This window comes from Oncorhynchus keta, unplaced genomic scaffold (assembly GCF_023373465.1).
Source record: "Oncorhynchus keta strain PuntledgeMale-10-30-2019 unplaced genomic scaffold, Oket_V2 Un_contig_3917_pilon_pilon, whole genome shotgun sequence".
Lineage (NCBI taxonomy): Eukaryota > Metazoa > Chordata > Actinopteri > Salmoniformes > Salmonidae > Oncorhynchus > Oncorhynchus keta.
Window position 1 is genome coordinate 27,389 of NW_026287502.1, and position 18,393 is coordinate 45,781.

At 44.3% G+C, this 18,393-nt stretch overlaps 1 protein-coding gene and 1 long non-coding RNA gene across 2 annotated transcripts in view; both read left to right on the plus strand.

Moving 5' to 3' along the window:
- LOC127924284 (neurotrophin-3-like) overlaps positions 1-18,393 on the plus strand; it is a 157,039-nt gene that overhangs the window by 24,267 nt on the left and 114,379 nt on the right. The gene's annotated exons all lie outside the window — the stretch shown is intronic.
- LOC127924285 (uncharacterized) lies at positions 12,152-17,668 on the plus strand. Its single transcript, XR_008117541.1, has 4 exons — positions 12,152-12,271; positions 12,408-12,515; positions 14,302-14,403; positions 17,370-17,668. It is a non-coding gene; the product is annotated as an uncharacterized LOC127924285 (long non-coding RNA).

Genomic DNA, 18,393 nt, shown 5'->3' on the forward strand with positions numbered 1-18,393 from the left:
GTAGTGTAGATATGGACATTATATCTGTAGTGTAGATATGGACATTATATCTGTAGTGTAGATATGGACATTATATCTATAGTGTAGATATGGACATTATATCTGTAGTGTAGATATGGACATTATATCTATATAATCATTATATCTGTAGTGTAGATATGGACATTATATCTGTAGTGTAGATATGGACATTATATCTGTAGTGTAGATATGGACATTATATCTGTAGTGTAGATATGGACATTATATCTGTAGTGTAGATATGGACATTATATCTATATAATATGGACATTATATCTGTAGTGTAGATATGGACATTATATCTGTAGTGTAGATATGGACATTATATCTGTAGTGTAGATGACATTATATATGGACATTCTATCTATAGTGTAGATATGGACATTATATCTGTAGTGTAGATATGGACATTATATCTATATAATCATCTCTATAGTGTAGATATGGACATTATATCTGTAGTGTAGATATGGACATTATATCTGTAGTGTAGATATGGACATTATATCTGTAGTGCAGATATGTACATTATATCTGTAGTGTAGATGTGGACATTATATCTGTAGTGTAGATATGGACATTATATCTATAGTGTAGATATGGACATTATATCTATATAATACTCTCTGTAGTGTAGATATGGACATTATATCTGTAGTGTAGATATGGACATTATATCTGTAGTGTAGATATGGACATTATATCTATATAATAATCTCTGTAGTGTAGATATGGACATTATATCTGTAGTGCAGATATGTACATTATATCTGTAGTGTAGATATGGACATTATATCTGTAGTGCAGATATGTACATTATATCTGTAGTGTAGATGTGGACATTATATCTGTAGTGTAGATATGGACATTATATCTGTAGTGTAGATATGGACATTATATCTGTAGTGTAGATGTGGACATTATATCTGTAGTGTAGATATGGACATTATATCTGTAGTGTAGATATGGACATTATATATGTAGTGTAGATATGGACATTATATCTGTAGTGTAGATATGGACATTATATCTGTAGTGTAGATATGGACATTATATCTATATAATATTCTCTGTAGTGTAGATATGGACATTATATCTGTAGTGTAGATGTGGACATTATATCTGTAGCGTAGATATGGACATTATATCTGTAGTGTAGATATGGACATTATATCTGTAGTGTAGATATGGACATTATATCTGTATAGATACATTATATCTGTAGTGTAGATATGGACATTATATCTATAGTGTAGATATGGACATTATATCTGTAGTGTTGATATGGACATTCATTATATCTGTAGTGAAGATATGGACATTATATCTGTAGTGTAGATATGGACATTATATCTGTAGTGTAGATATGGACATTATATCTGTAGTGTAGATATGTACATTATATCTATATAATATTCTCTGTAGTGAAGATATGGACATTATATCTGTAGTGTAGATATGGACATTATATCTGTAGTGTAGATGTGGACATTATATCTATATAATATTCTCTGTAGTGTAGATATGGACATTATATCTGTAGTGTAGATATGGACATTATATCTGTAGTGTAGATATGGACATTATATCTGTAGTGTAGATATGGACATTATATCTGTAGTGTAGATATGGACATTATATCTGTAGTGTAGATATGGACATTATATCTATAGTGTAGATATGTACATTATATCTGTAGTGTAGATATGTACATTATATCTATAGTGTAGATATGGACATTATATCTATAGTGTAGATATGGACATTATATCTGTAGTGTTGATAGACTGACTGTAGAGATGGTGATTGTGTTCTACTACAGTAGAGTAAAGGATATGGACATTATATCTACAGTGTAGATATGTACATTATATCTGTAGTGTAGATATGTACATTATATCTGTAGTGTAGATATGTACATTATATCTATAGTGTAGATATGTACATTATATCTGTAGTGTAGATATGTACATTATATCTGTAGTGTAGATATGGACATTATATCTGTAGTGTAGATATGGACATTATATCTGTAGTGTTGATAGACTGACTGTAGAGATGGTGAGTGTGTTCTACTACAGTAGAGTAAAGGATATGGACATTATATCTGTAGTGTAGATAGGGACATTATATCTGTAGTGTTGATAGACTGACTGTAGAGATGGTGATTCTGTTCTACTACAGTAGAGTAAAGGATATGGACATTATATCTGTGGTGTAGATATGGACATTATATCTGTAGTGTTGATAGACTGACTGTAGAGATGGTGAGTGTGTTCTACTACAGTAGAGTAAAGGATATGGACATTATATCTGTAGTGTAGATATGGACATTATATCTGTAGTGTAGATATGTACATTATATCTGTAGTGTAGATATGGACATTATATCTGTGGTGTAGATATGGACATTATATCTATAGTGTAGATATGGACATTATATCTGTGGTGTAGATATGGACATTATATCTGTAGTGTAGATATGGACATTATATCTGTAGTGTTGATAGAATGACTGTAGAGATGGTGATTGTGTTCTACTACAGTAGAGTAAAGGATATGGACATTGTATCTGTAGTGTAGATATGGACATTATATCTGTAGTGTTGATAGAATGACTGTAGAGATGGTGATTGTGTTCTACTACATAGAGCAGAAGGATATGGACATTATATCTGTAGTGTAGATATGGACATTATATCTGTAGTGTTGATAGATGACTGTAGAGATGGTATTGTGTTCTACTAGTGTGGAACCCCCTCCAAAGATATGGACATTATATCTGTAGTGTAGATATGGACATTATATCTGTGGTGTAGATATGGACATTATATCTGTAGTGTTGATAGACTGACTGTAGAGATGGTGATTGTGTTCTACTACAGTAGAGTAAAGGTCAGTCCAGTACAGGCAGGTTTAGCTGAATGAACAACAAAGGCGGAATGCAATATAACATTTTACGAGATCGTTTGGGGAATGGCCCCCCCCTCCAACTGAAGATCCTCAGAGCCAGATGATGTAATGACAGGTACACCAATGCTGGAACCCCCCCCCCCCCTCCAACTGAAGATCCTCAGAGCCAGATGATGTAATGACAGGTACACCTATGCTGGAACCCCTCCAACTGAAGATCCTCAGAGCCAGATGATGTAATGACAGGTACACCTATGCTGGACCCCCCCCCCCCTCCAACTGAAGATCCTCAGAGCCAGATGATGTAATGACAGGTACACCAATGCTGGAACCCCCCCCCTCCAACTGAAGATCCTCAGAGCCAGATGATGTAATGACAGGTACACCAATGCTGGAACCCCCCCCCCTCCAACTGAAGATCCTCAGAGCCAGATGATGTAATGACAGGTACACCTATGCTGGAACCCCCCTCCAACTGAAGATCCTCAGATGATGTAATGACAGGTACACCTATGCTGGAACCCCCCCCCCAACTGAAGATCCTCAGAGCCAGATGATGTAATGACAGGTACACCAATGCTGGAACCCCCCTCCAACTGAAGATCCTCAGAGCCAGATGATGTAATGACAGGTACACCTATGCTGGAACCCCCCCTCCAACTGAAGATCCTCAGAGCCAGATGATGTAATGACAGGTACACCTATGCTGGAACCCCCTCCAACTGAAGATCCTCAGAGCCAGATGATGTAATGACAGGTACACCTAGGCTGGCACCCCCCCCCAACTGAAGATCCTCAGAGCCAGATGATGTAATGACAGGTACACCTATGCTGGAACCCCCCCCCAACTGAAGATCCTCAGAGCCAGATGATGTAATGACAGGTACACCTATGCTGGAACCCCCCCTCCAACTGAAGATCCTCAGAGCCAGATGATGTAATGACAGGTACACCAATGCTGGAACCCCCCTCCAACTGAAGATCCTCAGAGCCAGATGATGTAATGACAGGTACACCAATGCTGGACCCACCCCCCTCCAACTGAAGATCCTCAGAGCCAGATGATGTAATGACAGGTACACCAATGCTGGAACCCCCCCCCTCCAACTGAAGATCCTCAGAGCCAGATGATGTAATGACAGGTACACCAATGCTGGAACCCCCCCCAACTGAAGATCCTCAGAGCCAGATGATGTAATGACAGGTACACCAATGCTGGACCCCCTCCAACTGAAGATCCTCAGAGCCAGATGATGTAATGACAGGTACACCTATGCTGGAACCCCCCTCCAACTGAAGATCCTCAGAGCCAGATGATGTAATGACAGGTACACCTATGCTGGAACCCCCCTACACCTATGCTGGAACCCCCCCAACTGAAGATCCTCAGAGCCAGATGATGTAATGACAGGTACACCAATGCTGGAACCCCCCCCTCCAACTGAAGATCCTCAGAGCCAGATGATGTAATGACAGGTACACCAATGCTGGAACCCCCCCAACTGAAGATCCTCAGAGCCAGATGATGTAATGACAGGTACACCAATGCTGGAACCCCCCCCTCCAACTGAAGATCCTCAGAGCCAGATGATGTAATGACAGGTACACCTATGCTGGAACCCCCCTCCAACTGAAGATCCTCAGAGCCAGATGATGTAATGACAGGTACACCTATGCTGGAACCCCCCTCCAACTGAAGATCCTCAGAGCCAGATGATGTAATGACAGGTACACCAATGCTGGAACCCCCCTCCAACTGAAGATCCTCAGAGCCAGATGATGTAATGACAGGTACACCTATGCTGGAACCCCCCTCCAACTGAAGATCCTCAGAGCCAGATGATGTAATGACAGGTACACCTATGCTGGAACCCCCCCCAACTGAAGATCCTCAGAGCCAGATGATGTAATGACAGGTACACCTATGCTGGAACCCCCCCCCTCAAGCCAGATGATGAAGATCCTCAGAGCCAGATGATGTAATGACAGGTACACCAATGCTGGAACCCCCCCTCCCAACTGAAGATCCTCAGAGCCAGATGATGTAATGACAGGTACACCAATGCTGGAACCCCCCTCCAACTGAAGATCCTCAGAGCCAGATGATGTAATGACAGGTACACCTATGCTGGAACCCCCCTCCAACTGAAGATCCTCAGAGCCAGATGATGTAATGACAGGTACACCAATGCTGGAACCCCCCCCCCCCCTCCAACTGAAGATCCTCAGAGCCAGAGATGATGTAATGACAGGTCACAGCCAGATGATGCAGGTACACCCCTCCAACTGAAGATCCTCAGAGCCAGATGATGTAATGACAGGTACACCTATGCTGGAACCCCCCCAACTGAAGATCCTCAGAGCCAGATGATGTAATGACAGGTACACCTATGCTGGAACCCCCCTCCAACTGAAGATCCTCAGAGCCAGATGATGTAATGACAGGTACACCTATGCTGGAACCCCCCTCCAACTGAAGATCCTCAGAGCCAGATGATGTAATGACAGGTACACCTATGCTGGAACCCCCCTCCAACTGAAGATCCTCAGAGCCAGATGATGTAATGACAGGTACACCAATGCTGGAACCCCCCTCCAACTGAAGATCCTCAGAGCCAGATGATGTAATGACAGGTACACCAATGCTGGAACCCCCCTCCAACTGAAGATCCTCAGAGCCAGATGATGTAATGACAGGTACACCAATGCTGGAATCCTCCCCCCTCCAACTGAAGATCCTCAGAGCCAGATGATGTAATGACAGGTACACCTATGCTGGAACCCCCCCCAACTGAAGATCCTCAGAGCCAGATGATGTAATGACAGGTACACCTATGCTGGAATCCCCCCTCCAACTGAAGATCCTCAGAGCCAGATGATGTAATGACAGGTACACCTATGCTGGAACCCCCCTCCAACTGAAGATCCTCAGAGCCAGATGATGTAATGACAGGTACACCAATGCTGGAACCCCCCTCCAACTGAAGATCCTCAGAGCCAGATGATGTAATGACAGGTACACCAATGCTGGAACCCCCCCAACTGAAGATCCTCAGAGCCAGATGATGTAATGACAGGTACACCTATGCTGGAACCCCCCTCCAACTGAAGATCCTCAGAGCCAGATGATGTAATGACAGGTACACCTATGCTGGAAACCCCCCCCCCCCCAACTGAAGATCCTCAGAGCCAGATGATGTAATGACAGGTACACCTATGCTGGAACCCCCTCCAACTGAAGATCCTCAGAGCCAGATGATGTAATGACAGGTACACCAATGCTGGAACCCCCCCAACTGAAGATCCTCAGAGCCAGATGATGTAATGACAGGTACACCTATGCTGGAACCCCCCTCCAACTGAAGATCCTCAGAGCCAGATGATGTAATGACAGGTACACCTATGCTGGAACCCCCCCCCCCCCAACTGAAGATCCTCAGAGCCAGATGATGTAATGACAGGACACCAGATGCTGGAACACCCCCTCCAACTGAAGATCCTCAGAGCCAGATGATGTAATGACAGGTACACCTATGCTGGAACCCCCCTCCAACTGAAGATCCTCAGAGCCAGATGATGTAATGACAGGTACACCTATGCTGGACCCCCCAACTGAAGATCCTCAGAGCCCCCCCAACTGAAGATCCTCAGAGCCAGATGATGTAATGACAGGTACACCAATGCTGGAACCCCCCCAACTGAAGATCCTCAGAGCCAGATGATGTAATGACAGGTACACCTATGCTGGAACCCCCCTCCAACTGAAGATCCTCAGAGCCAGATGATGTAATGACATGTACACCTATGCTGGAACCCCCCCCCAACTGAAGATCCTCAGAGCCAGATGATGTAATGACAGGTACACCTATGCTGGAACCCCCCCCAACTGAAGATCCTCAGAGCCAGATGATGTAATGACAGGTACACCTATGCTGGAACCCCCCCCAACTGAAGATCCTCAGAGCCAGATGATGTAATGACAGGTACACCAATGCTGGAACCCCCCCCAACTGAAGATCCTCAGAGCCAGATGATGTAATGACAGGTACACCAATGCTGGAACCCCCCCAACTGAAGATCCTCAGAGCCAGATGATGTAATGACAGGTACACCTATGCCAGATGATGTAATGACAGGTACACCTATGCTGGAACCCCCCAACTGAAGATCCTCAGAGCCAGATGATGTAATGACAGGTACACCTATGCTGAGCCCCCCCCCCCCCCAACTGAAGATCCTCAGAGCCAGATGATGTAATGACAGGTACACCAGATGCTGGAACCCCCCCTCCAACTGAAGATCCTCAGAGCCAGATGATGTAATGACAGGTACACCTATGCTGGAACCCCCTCCAACTGAAGATCCTCAGAGCCAGATGATGTAATGACAGGTACACCAATGCTGGAACCCCCCAACTGAAGATCCTCAGAGCCAGATGATGTAATGACAGGTACACCTATGCTGGAACCCCCCTCCAACTGAAGATCCTCAGAGCCAGATGATGTAATGACAGGTACACCTGAAGATGCTGGACAGGTACCCCCCAACTGAAGATCCTCAGAGCCAGATGATGTAATGACAGGTACACCAATGCTGGAACCCCCTGAAGATCCAACTGAAGATCCTCAGAGCCAGATGATGTAATGACAGGTACACCTATGCTGGAACCCCCAACTGAAGATCCTCAGAGCCAGATGATGTAATGACAGGTACACCTATGCTGGAACCCCCTGAAGATCCCAACTGAAGATCCTCAGAGCCAGATGATGTAATGACAGGTACACCAATGCTGGAACCCCCCAACTGAAGATCCTCAGAGCCAGATGATGTAATGACAGGTACACCAATGCTGGAACCCCCCCCAACTGAAGATCCTCAGAGCCAGATGATGTAATGACAGGTACACCTATGCTGGAACCCCCCAACTGAAGATCCTCAGAGCCAGATGATGTAATGACAGGTACACCTATGCTGGAACCCCCCTCCAACTGAAGATCCTCAGAGCCAGATGATGTAATGACAGGTACACCTATGCTGGAACCCCCCAACTGAAGATCCTCAGAGCCAGATGATGTAATGACAGGTACACCTATGCTGGAACCCCCTCCAACTGAAGATCCTCAGAGCCAGATGATGTAATGACAGGTACACCAATGCTGGAACCCCCCCTCCAACTGAAGATCCTCAGAGCCAGATGATGTAATGACAGGTACACCAATGCTGGAACCCCCCCCAACTGAAGATCCTCAGAGCCAGATGATGTAATGACAGGTACACCTATGCTGGAACCCCCTCCAACTGAAGATCCTCAGAGCCAGATGATGTAATGACAGGTACACCTATGCTGGACCCCCCCCAACTGAAGATCCTCAGAGCCAGATGATGTAATGACAGGTACACCTATGCTGGAACCCCCCTCCAACTGAAGATCCTCAGAGCCAGATGATGTAATGACAGGTACACCTATGCTGGAACCCCCCTCCAACTGAAGATCCTCAGAGCCAGATGATGTAATGACAGGTACACCTATGCTGGAACCCCCTCCAACTGAAGATCCTCAGAGCCAGATGATGTAATGACAGGTACACCTATGCTGGAACCCCCCTCCAACTGAAGATCCTCAGAGCCAGATGATGTAATGACAGGTACACTATGCTGGAACCCCCCCCTCCAACTGAAGATCCTCAGAGCCAGATGATGTAATGACAGGTACACCTATGCTGGAACCCCCCTCCAACTGAAGATCCTCAGAGCCAGATGATGTAATGACAGGTACACCAATGCTGGAACCCCCCCAACTGAAGATCCTCAGAGCCAGATGATGTAATGACAGGTACACCTATGCTGGCAGGCAACTGAAAACCTCTTGAGCCAGGTGATTTTTATTTTTGGAAAAATAACGTCCCCAAAGTAAAGACAGGCCTATTTCTCAGAGCCAGATGATGTAATGACAGAATATGCATATAATTAACAGCTTAGGACAGAAAACACTCCTCAGAGCCAAAGTTTCCAAAACTGTAAAAATATTGTCTGTGAGTATAACAGAACTGATATTGCAGGCTGAAGATCCCCAAGCCAGATGATGTAAAAGGTACACCAATCAGGAAGTGACTCTTATTTTGAAAGCTCTGTGTTCCTATGTTCCTATGCATCAGAGCCAGATGATTGACCATTGAAAGGGATATCAACCAGATTCAGGTTTTTCTATGGCTTCCTAAGGTGTCTACAGCCTTTAGACATAGTTTCAGGCCTTTATTTTGAAGAAGGACCCCCCCCCAACTGAAGATCCTCAGAGCCAGATGATGTAATGTGGTCAGGTGGGGGCTCTCAGAGTGATTTTTGCGCAAAAGAGAGAGTTGGCCATTGTTCCTCCCGGTCCTAGTGAAAAGCCAACTGTCCCTGTTGATATATTATCGAATAGATAATTGAAAAACACCTTGAGAATTGATTATAAAAAACGTTTGCCATGTTTCTGTCGACATTATGGATATAATTTGGAATTTTTGTCCGCGTTGTCGTGACTGCTATTTCCGGTGGATTCCTGGGCATAACGCACCAAACTAACGGAGGTATTTGGATATAAAAAATATCTTTATGGAACAAAAGCAACATTTGCTGTCTAACTGGGAGTCTGGTGAGTGAAAACATCCGAAGATCATCAAAGGTTAATTTGATTGCTTTTCTGATTTTCGTTACCAAGCTTCCTGATGCTAAGTGTACGTAATGCTATGCTAGGCTATCGATAAACTTACACAAACGACTAACAAAAGGCTAAGCTGTGTTTCGCTATATTTCACTTGTGATTTCATGAATATGAATATTTTCTAGTAATATTTTTTGACTGTTGCACTATGCTATTCAGCGTTGCTGATGACAAATATACCGGATCCAGGATGGGTAGTTCTAAGAGGTTGTGTAAGGTTGTTATAGCTGGTGGTTGTGGGAAGATGGTGGAGAAAAACAGCAGGTGAGAGAACGAGGGTAAATTAACATATCAATACATCCCAACATTAACGCCCATTGGTTGAGAGAGAGAAAGCCCATTGGTTGAGAGAGAGAAGGCCTATTGGTTGAGAGAGAGAAAGCCCATTGGTTGAGAGAGAGAAGGCCCATTGGTTAAGAGAGAGAAGGCCCATTGGTTGAGAGAGAGAAGGCCCATTGGTTGAGAGAGAGAAAGCCCATTGGTTGAGAGAGAGAAAGCCCATTGGTTGAGAGAGAAAGCCCATTGGTTGAGAGAGAGAAAGCCCATTGGTTGAGAGAGAGAAAGCCCAATTTGAAAGCCCATTGGTTGAGAGAGAGAAAGCCCATTGGTTGAGAGAGAGAAAGCCCATTGGTTGAGAGAGAGAAAGCCCATTGGTTGAGAGAGAGAAAGCCCATTGGTTGAGAGAGAGAAGGCCCATTGGTTGAGAGAGAGAGAGAAAGCCCATTGGTTAAGAGAGAGAAGGCCCATTGGTTGAGAGGAGGCCCATTGGTTGAGAAAGAGAAAGCCCATTGATTAAGAGAGAGAAGGCCCATTGGTTGAGAGGAGGCCCATTGGTTGAGAGAGAGAAAGCCCATTGGTTAAGAGAGAGAAGGCCCATTGGTTAAGAGAGAGAGAAGGCCCATTGGTTGAGAAAGAGAAAGCCCATTGGTTAAGAGAGAGAAGGCCCATTGGTTAAGAGAGAGAAGGCCCATTGGTTAAGAGAGAGAAGGCCCATTGGTTGAGAGAGAGAAGGCCCATTGGTTAAGAGAGAGAAGGCCCATTGGTTAAGAGAGAGAAGGCCCATTGGTTGAGAGAAGACCCATTGGTTGAGAGAAGGCCCATTGGTTGAGAGAGAGGAAAGTGATAATTGCAACAGTGAGCCCACAGGTTAAACAACGTGAGGAATGTGCAGTATTGTGCCGTGCTTAAAGGCCATAAGTTAAATAGGTGAACGGCATTCCACACATGGGGACCGATTCCGACTGTTAGGCCTTTCCTACACACTTGGCGCTAGTTGGTATTCAGACTGACCTTATGAAGGTGTGTGTGAACTTCTCACTAGTTGGTATTCAGACTGACCTTATGAAGGTGTGTGTGAACTTCTCACTAGTTGGTATTCAGACTGACCTTATGAAGGTGTGTGTGTGAACTTCTCACTAGTTGGTATTCAGACTGACCTTATGAAGGTGTGAGTGAACTTCTCACTAGTTGGTATTCAGACTGACCTTATAAAGGTGTGTGTGAGTGAACTTCTCACTAGTTGGTATTCAGACTGACCTTATGAAGGTGTGTGTGAACTTCTTACTAGTTGGTATTCAGACTGACCAGAATATAGGGACGTACATGGACATGGACAGAACAGGTTCAGAATATAGGGACGTACATGGACATGGACAGAACAGGTTCAGAATATAGGGACGTACATGGACATGGACAGAACAGGTTCAGAATATAGGGACGGACATGGACAGAATGGGTTCAGAATATAGGGACGTACGTGGACAGAATGGGTTCAGAATATAGGGACGTACATGGACAGAAGAACAGGTTCAGAATATAGGGAGACATATGGGTTCAGAATATAGGGACGGACATTGACAGAACAGGTTCAGAATATAGGGAGGTTCAGAATATACATGGACATGGACAGAATGGGTTCAGAATATAGGGACGTACATGGACAGAATGGGTTCAGAATATAGGGACGTACATGGACATGAACAGAACAGGTTCAGAATATCGGGACGTACATGGACAGAATGGGTTCAGAATATAGGGACGGACATTGACAGAAGAGGTTCAGAATATAGGGACGTACATGAACAGAACAGACAGAATGGGTTCAGAATATAGGGACGTACATACATAGGGGACATGGACAGAACAGGTTCAGAATATAGGGACGTACATGGACAGAATGGGTTCAGAATATAGGGACGTACATGGACAGAACAGGTTCAGAATATAGGGACGTACATGAACAGAACAGGTTCAGAATATAGGGACGTACATGGACAGAATGGGTTCAGAATATAGGGACGGACATGGACAGAACAGGTTCAGAATATAGGGACGTACATGGACATGGACAGAATGGGTTCAGAATATAGGGACGGACATGGACAGAATGGGTTCAGAATATAGGGACGGACATGGACAGAACGGGTTCAGAATATAGGGACGTACATGGACAGAATGGGTTCAGAATATAGGGACGTACATGGACAGAACAGGTTCAGAATATAGGGACGTACATGGACAGAACAGGTTCAGAATATAGGGACGTACATGGACATGGACAGAACAGGTTCAGAATATAGGGACGTACATGGACAGAATGGGTTCAGAATATAGGGACGTACATGGACAGAATGGGTTCAGAATATAGGGACGTACATGGACAGAATGGGTTCAGAATATAGGGACGTACATGGACAGAATGGGTTCAGAATATAGGGACGTACATGGACAGAATGGGTTCAGAATATAGGGACGTACATGGACAGAACAGGTTCAGAATATAGGGACGTACATGGACAGAATGGGTTCAGAATATAGGGACGTACATGGACATGGACAGAACAGGTTCAGAATATAGGGACGTACATGGACAGAATGGGTTCAGAATATAGGGACGGACATGGACAGAATGGGTTCAGAATATAGGGACGTACATGGACAGAATGGGTTCAGAATATAGGGACGGACATGGACAGAACAGGTTCAGAATATAGGGACGTACATGGACAGAATGGGTTCAGAATATAGGGACGTACATGGACAGAACAGGTTCAGAATATAGGGACGTACATGGACAGAATAGGTTCAGAATATAGGGACGGACATGGACATGGACAGAATGGGTTCAGAATATAGGGACGTACATGGACAGAACGGGTTCAGAATATAGGGACGTACATGGACAGAATGGGTTCAGAATATAGGGACGTACATGGACAGAACGGGTTCAGAATATAGGGACGGACATGGACAGAACAGGTTCAGAATATAGGGACGTACATGGACATGGACAGGTTCAGAATATAGGGAACAGGTTCAGAACATGGACATGGACAGGTTCAGAATATAGGGACGTACATGGACATGGACAGAACAGGTTCAGAATATAGGGACGTACATGGACAGAACGGGTTCAGAATATAGGGACGTACATGGACAGAATGGGTTCAGAATATAGGGACGGACATGGACATGGACAGAATGGGTTCAGAATATAGGGACGTACATGGACAGAATGGGTTCAGAATATAGGGACGGACATGGACAGACAGAACAGGTTCAGAATATAGGGACGGACATGGACAGGTTCAGAATATAGGGACAGACATGGACAGAATGGGTTCAGAATATAGGGATGGACATGGACAGAATGGGTTCAGAATATAGGGACGTACATGGACAGAATGGGTTCAGAATATAGGGACGGACATGACAGAACAGGTTCAGAATATAGGGACGACATGGACAGAATGGGTTCAGAATATAGGGATGTACATGGACAGAACAGGTTCAGAATATAGGGACGGACATGGACAGAATGGGTTCAGAATATAGGGACGGACATGGACAGAATGGGTTCAGAATATAGGGACGTACATGGACATGGACAGAATGGGTTCAGAATATAGGGACGTACATGGACAGAACAGGTTCAGAATATAGGGGTACATGGACATGGACAGAATGGGTTCAGAATATAGGGACGTACATGGACAGAATGGGTTCAGAATATAGGGACGTACATGGACAGAACAGGTTCAGAATATAGGGACGTACATGGACATGGACAGAATGGGTTCAGAATATAGGGACGGACATGGACAGAATGGGTTCAGAATATAGGGACATACATGGACAGAACAGGTTCAGAATATAGGGACGGACATGGACAGAACAGGTTCAGAATATAGGGACGGACATGGACAGAATGGGTTCAGAATATAGGGACGTACATGGACATGGACAGAATGGGTTCAGAATATAGGGACGTACATGGACAGAACAGGTTCAGAATATAGGGACGACATGGACAGAATGGGTTCAGAATATAGGGACGGACATGGACAGAACGGGTTCAGAATATAGGGACGGACATGGACAGAACAGGTTCAGAATATAGGGACGTACATGGACAGAATGGGTTCAGAATATAGGGACGGACATGGACATGGACAGAATGGGTTCAGAATATAGGGACGTACATGGACAGAACAGGTTCAGAATATAGGGACGGACATGGACAGAATGGGTTCAGAATATAGGGACGGACATGGACAGAATGGGTTCAGAATATAGGGACGGACATGGACAGAACAGGTTCAGAATATAGGGACGTACATGGACAGAACAGGTTCAGAATATAGGGACGTACATGGACAGAACAGGTTCAGAATATAGGGACGTACATGGACAGAATGGGTTCAGAATATAGGGACGTACATGGACAGAATGGGTTCAGAATATAGGGACGTACATGGACAGAATGGGTTCAGAATATAGGGACGTACATGGACAGAATGGGTTCAGAATATAGGGACGGACATGGGAACAGGTTCAGAATATAGGGACAGACATGGACAGAATGGGTTCAGAATATAGGGACGGACATGGACATGGACAGAACAGGTTCAGAATATAGGGACGGACATGGACAGGTTCAGAATATAGGGACAGACATGGACAGAATGGGTTCAGAATATAGGGATGGACATGGACAGAATGGGTTCAGAATATAGGGACGTACATGGACAGAATGGGTTCAGAATATAGGGACGGACATGAACAGAACAGGTTCAGAATATAGGGACGTACATGGACAGAATGGGTTCAGAATATAGGGATGTACATGGACAGAACAGGTTCAGAATATAGGGACGGACATGGACAGAATGGGTTCAGAATATAGGGACGGACATGGACAGAATGGGTTCAGAATATAGGACGTACATGGACATGGACAGAATGGGTTCAGAATATAGGGACGTACATGGACAGAACAGGTTCAGAATATAGGGACGTACATGGACAGAATGGGTTCAGAATATAGGGACGTACATGGACAGAATAGGTTCAGAATATAGGGACGTACATGGACAGAACAGGTTCAGAATATAGGGACGTACATGGACATGGACAGAATGGGTTCAGAATATAGGGACGTACATGGACATGGACAGAATGGGTTCAGAATATAGGGACGTACATGGACATGGACAGAACAGGTTCAGAATATAGGGACGTACATGGACAGAACAGGTTCAGAATATAGGGACGTACATGGACAGAATGGGTTCAGAATATAGGGACGTACATGGACATGGACAGAATGGGTTCAGAATATAGGGACGTACATGGACAGAACAGGTTCAGAATATAGGGACGTACATGGACAGAATAGGTTCAGAATATAGGGACGGACATGGACAGAACGGGTTCAGAATATAGGGACGGACATGGACAGAACAGGTTCAGAATATAGGGACGTACATGGACAGAATGGGTTCAGAATATAGGGACGGACATGGACATGGACAGAATGGGTTCAGAATATAGGGACGTACATGGACAGAACAGGTTCAGAATATAGGGACGGACATGGACAGAATGGGATCAGAATATAAGGACGTACATGGACAGAACGGGTTCAGAATATAGGGACGGACATGGACAGAACAGGTTCAGAATATAGGGACGTACATGGACAGAACAGGTTCAGAATATAGGGACGTACATGGACAGAACAGGTTCAGAATATAGGGACGTACATGGACAGAATGGGTTCAGAATATAGGGACGGACATGGACATGGACAGAATGGGTTCAGAATATAGGGACGTACATGGACAGAATGGGTTCAGAATATAGGGACGGACATGGACATGGACAGAACAGGTTCAGAATATAGGGACGGACATGGACAGGTTCAGAATATAGGGACAGACATGGACAGAATGGGTTCAGAATATAGGGATGGACATGGACAGAACAGGTTCAGAATATAGGGACGTACATGAACAGAACAGGTTCAGAATATAGGGACGGACATGAACAGAACAGGTTCAGAATATAGGGACGGACATGGACAGAACGGGTTCAGAATATAGGGACGTACATGGACAGAACGGGTTCAGAATATAGGGACGTACATGGACAGAATGGGATCAGAATATAGGGACGTACATGGACAGAATAGGTTCAGAATATAGGGACGTACATGGACATGGACAGAACAGGTTCAGAATATAGGGACGTACATGGACAGAACAGGTTCAGAATATAGGGACGTACATGGACATGGACAGAATGGGTTCAGAATATAGGGACGTACATGGACAGAACAGGTTCAGAATATAGGGACGTACATGGACAGAACAGGTTCAGAATATAGGGACGTACATGGACATGGACAGAACAGGTTCAGAATATAGGGACGTACATGGACAGAACAGGTTCAGAATATAGGGACGTACATGAACAGAACAGGTTCAGAATATAGGGACGTACATGGACAGAACAGGTTCAGAATATAGGGACGGACATGGACAGAACAGGTTCAGAATATAGGGACGTACATGGACAGAACAGGTTCAGAATATAGGGACGTACATGGACAGAACAGGTTCAGAATATAGGGACGTACATGGACAGAACAGGTTCAGAATATAGGGACGTACATGGACAGAATGGGTTCAGAATATAGGGACGTACATGGAAAGAACAGGTTCAGAATATAGGGACGTACATGGACATGGACAGAATGGGTTCAGAATATAGGGACGTACATGGACAGAACAGGTTCAGAATATAGGGACGTACATGGACAGAATGGGTTCAGAATATAGGGACGGACATGGACATGGACAGAATGGGTTCAGAATATAGGGACGTACATGAACAGAACAGGTTCAGAATATAGGGACGTACATGGACATGGACAGAATGGGTTCAGAATATAGGGACGTACATGGACAGAATGGGTTCAGAATATAGGGACGTGCATGGACAAAACAGGTTCAGAATATAGGGACGTACATGGACAGAACAGGTTCAGAATATAGGGACGTACATGGACAGAACAGGTTCAGAATATAGGGACGTACATGGACAGAACAGGTTCAGAATATAGGGACGGACATGGACAGAACAGGTTCAGAATATAGGGACGGACATGGACAGAATGGGTTCAGAATATAGGGACGGACATGGACAGAATGGGTTCAGAATATAGGGACGGACATGGACAGAATGGGTTCAGAATATAGGGACGTACATGGACAGAACAGGTTCAGAATATAGGGACGTACATGGACAGAATGGGTTCAGAATATAGGGACGGACATGGACAGAATGGGTTCAGAATATAGGGACGGACATGGACAGAATGGGTTCAGAATATAGGGACGTACATGGACAGGATGGATTCAGAATATAGGGACGTACATGGACAGAACAGGTTCAGAATATAGGGACGTACATGGACAGAATGGGTTCAGAATATAGGGACGTACATGGACAGAATGGGTTCAGAATATAGGGACATACATGGACAGAATGGGTTCAGAATATAGGGACGTACATGGACAGAATGGGTTCAGAATATAGGGACGTACATGGACAGAATGGGTTCAGAATATAGGGACGGACATGGACAGAATGGGTTCAGAATATAGGGACGGACATGGACAGAATGGGTTCAGAATATAGGGACGTACATGGACAGAATGGGTTCAGAATATAGGGACGTACATGGACAGAACAGGTTCAGAATATAGGGACGTACATGGACAGAATGGGTTCAGAATATAGGGACGTACATGGACAGAATGGGTTCAGAATATAGGGACAGACATGGACAGAATGGGTTCAGAATATAGGGACGTACATGGACAGAATGGGTTCAGAATATAGGGACGTACATGGACAGAATGGGTTCAGAATATAGGGACATACATGGACAGAATGGGTTCAGAATATAGGGACAGACATGGACAGAATGGGTTCAGAATATAGGGACATGGACATGGACAGAATGGGTTGGTAGTTTTACTCTGCTTTTCTAGACTATTTAGGAACCTTTTTGGGTTATGAAAGTATGTATGAATCATTAATGGTTGGGAGAACCTTTACTCACATAATATATTAATGAGTGTAAAATACAGCAGTTTGAATCATCCTGAGAGTTGCCATTTTCAAATTCAATCCACAAAATATTGGAAGGTGAATAAAAGTGTATAGTAAGGGTTAAACAGTAGTCCTGTAAATCTACCCTGATCCTCACTAATCATGGAACTGTAATAGGGGTTAAACAGTAGTCCTATAAATCTACCCTGATCCTCACTAATCATGGAACTGTAATAGGGGTTAAACAGTAGTCCTGATCCTCACTAATCATGGCACTGTAATAGGGGTTAAACAGTAGTCCTATAAATCTACCCTGATCCTCACTAATCATGGCACTGTAATAGGGGTTAAACAGT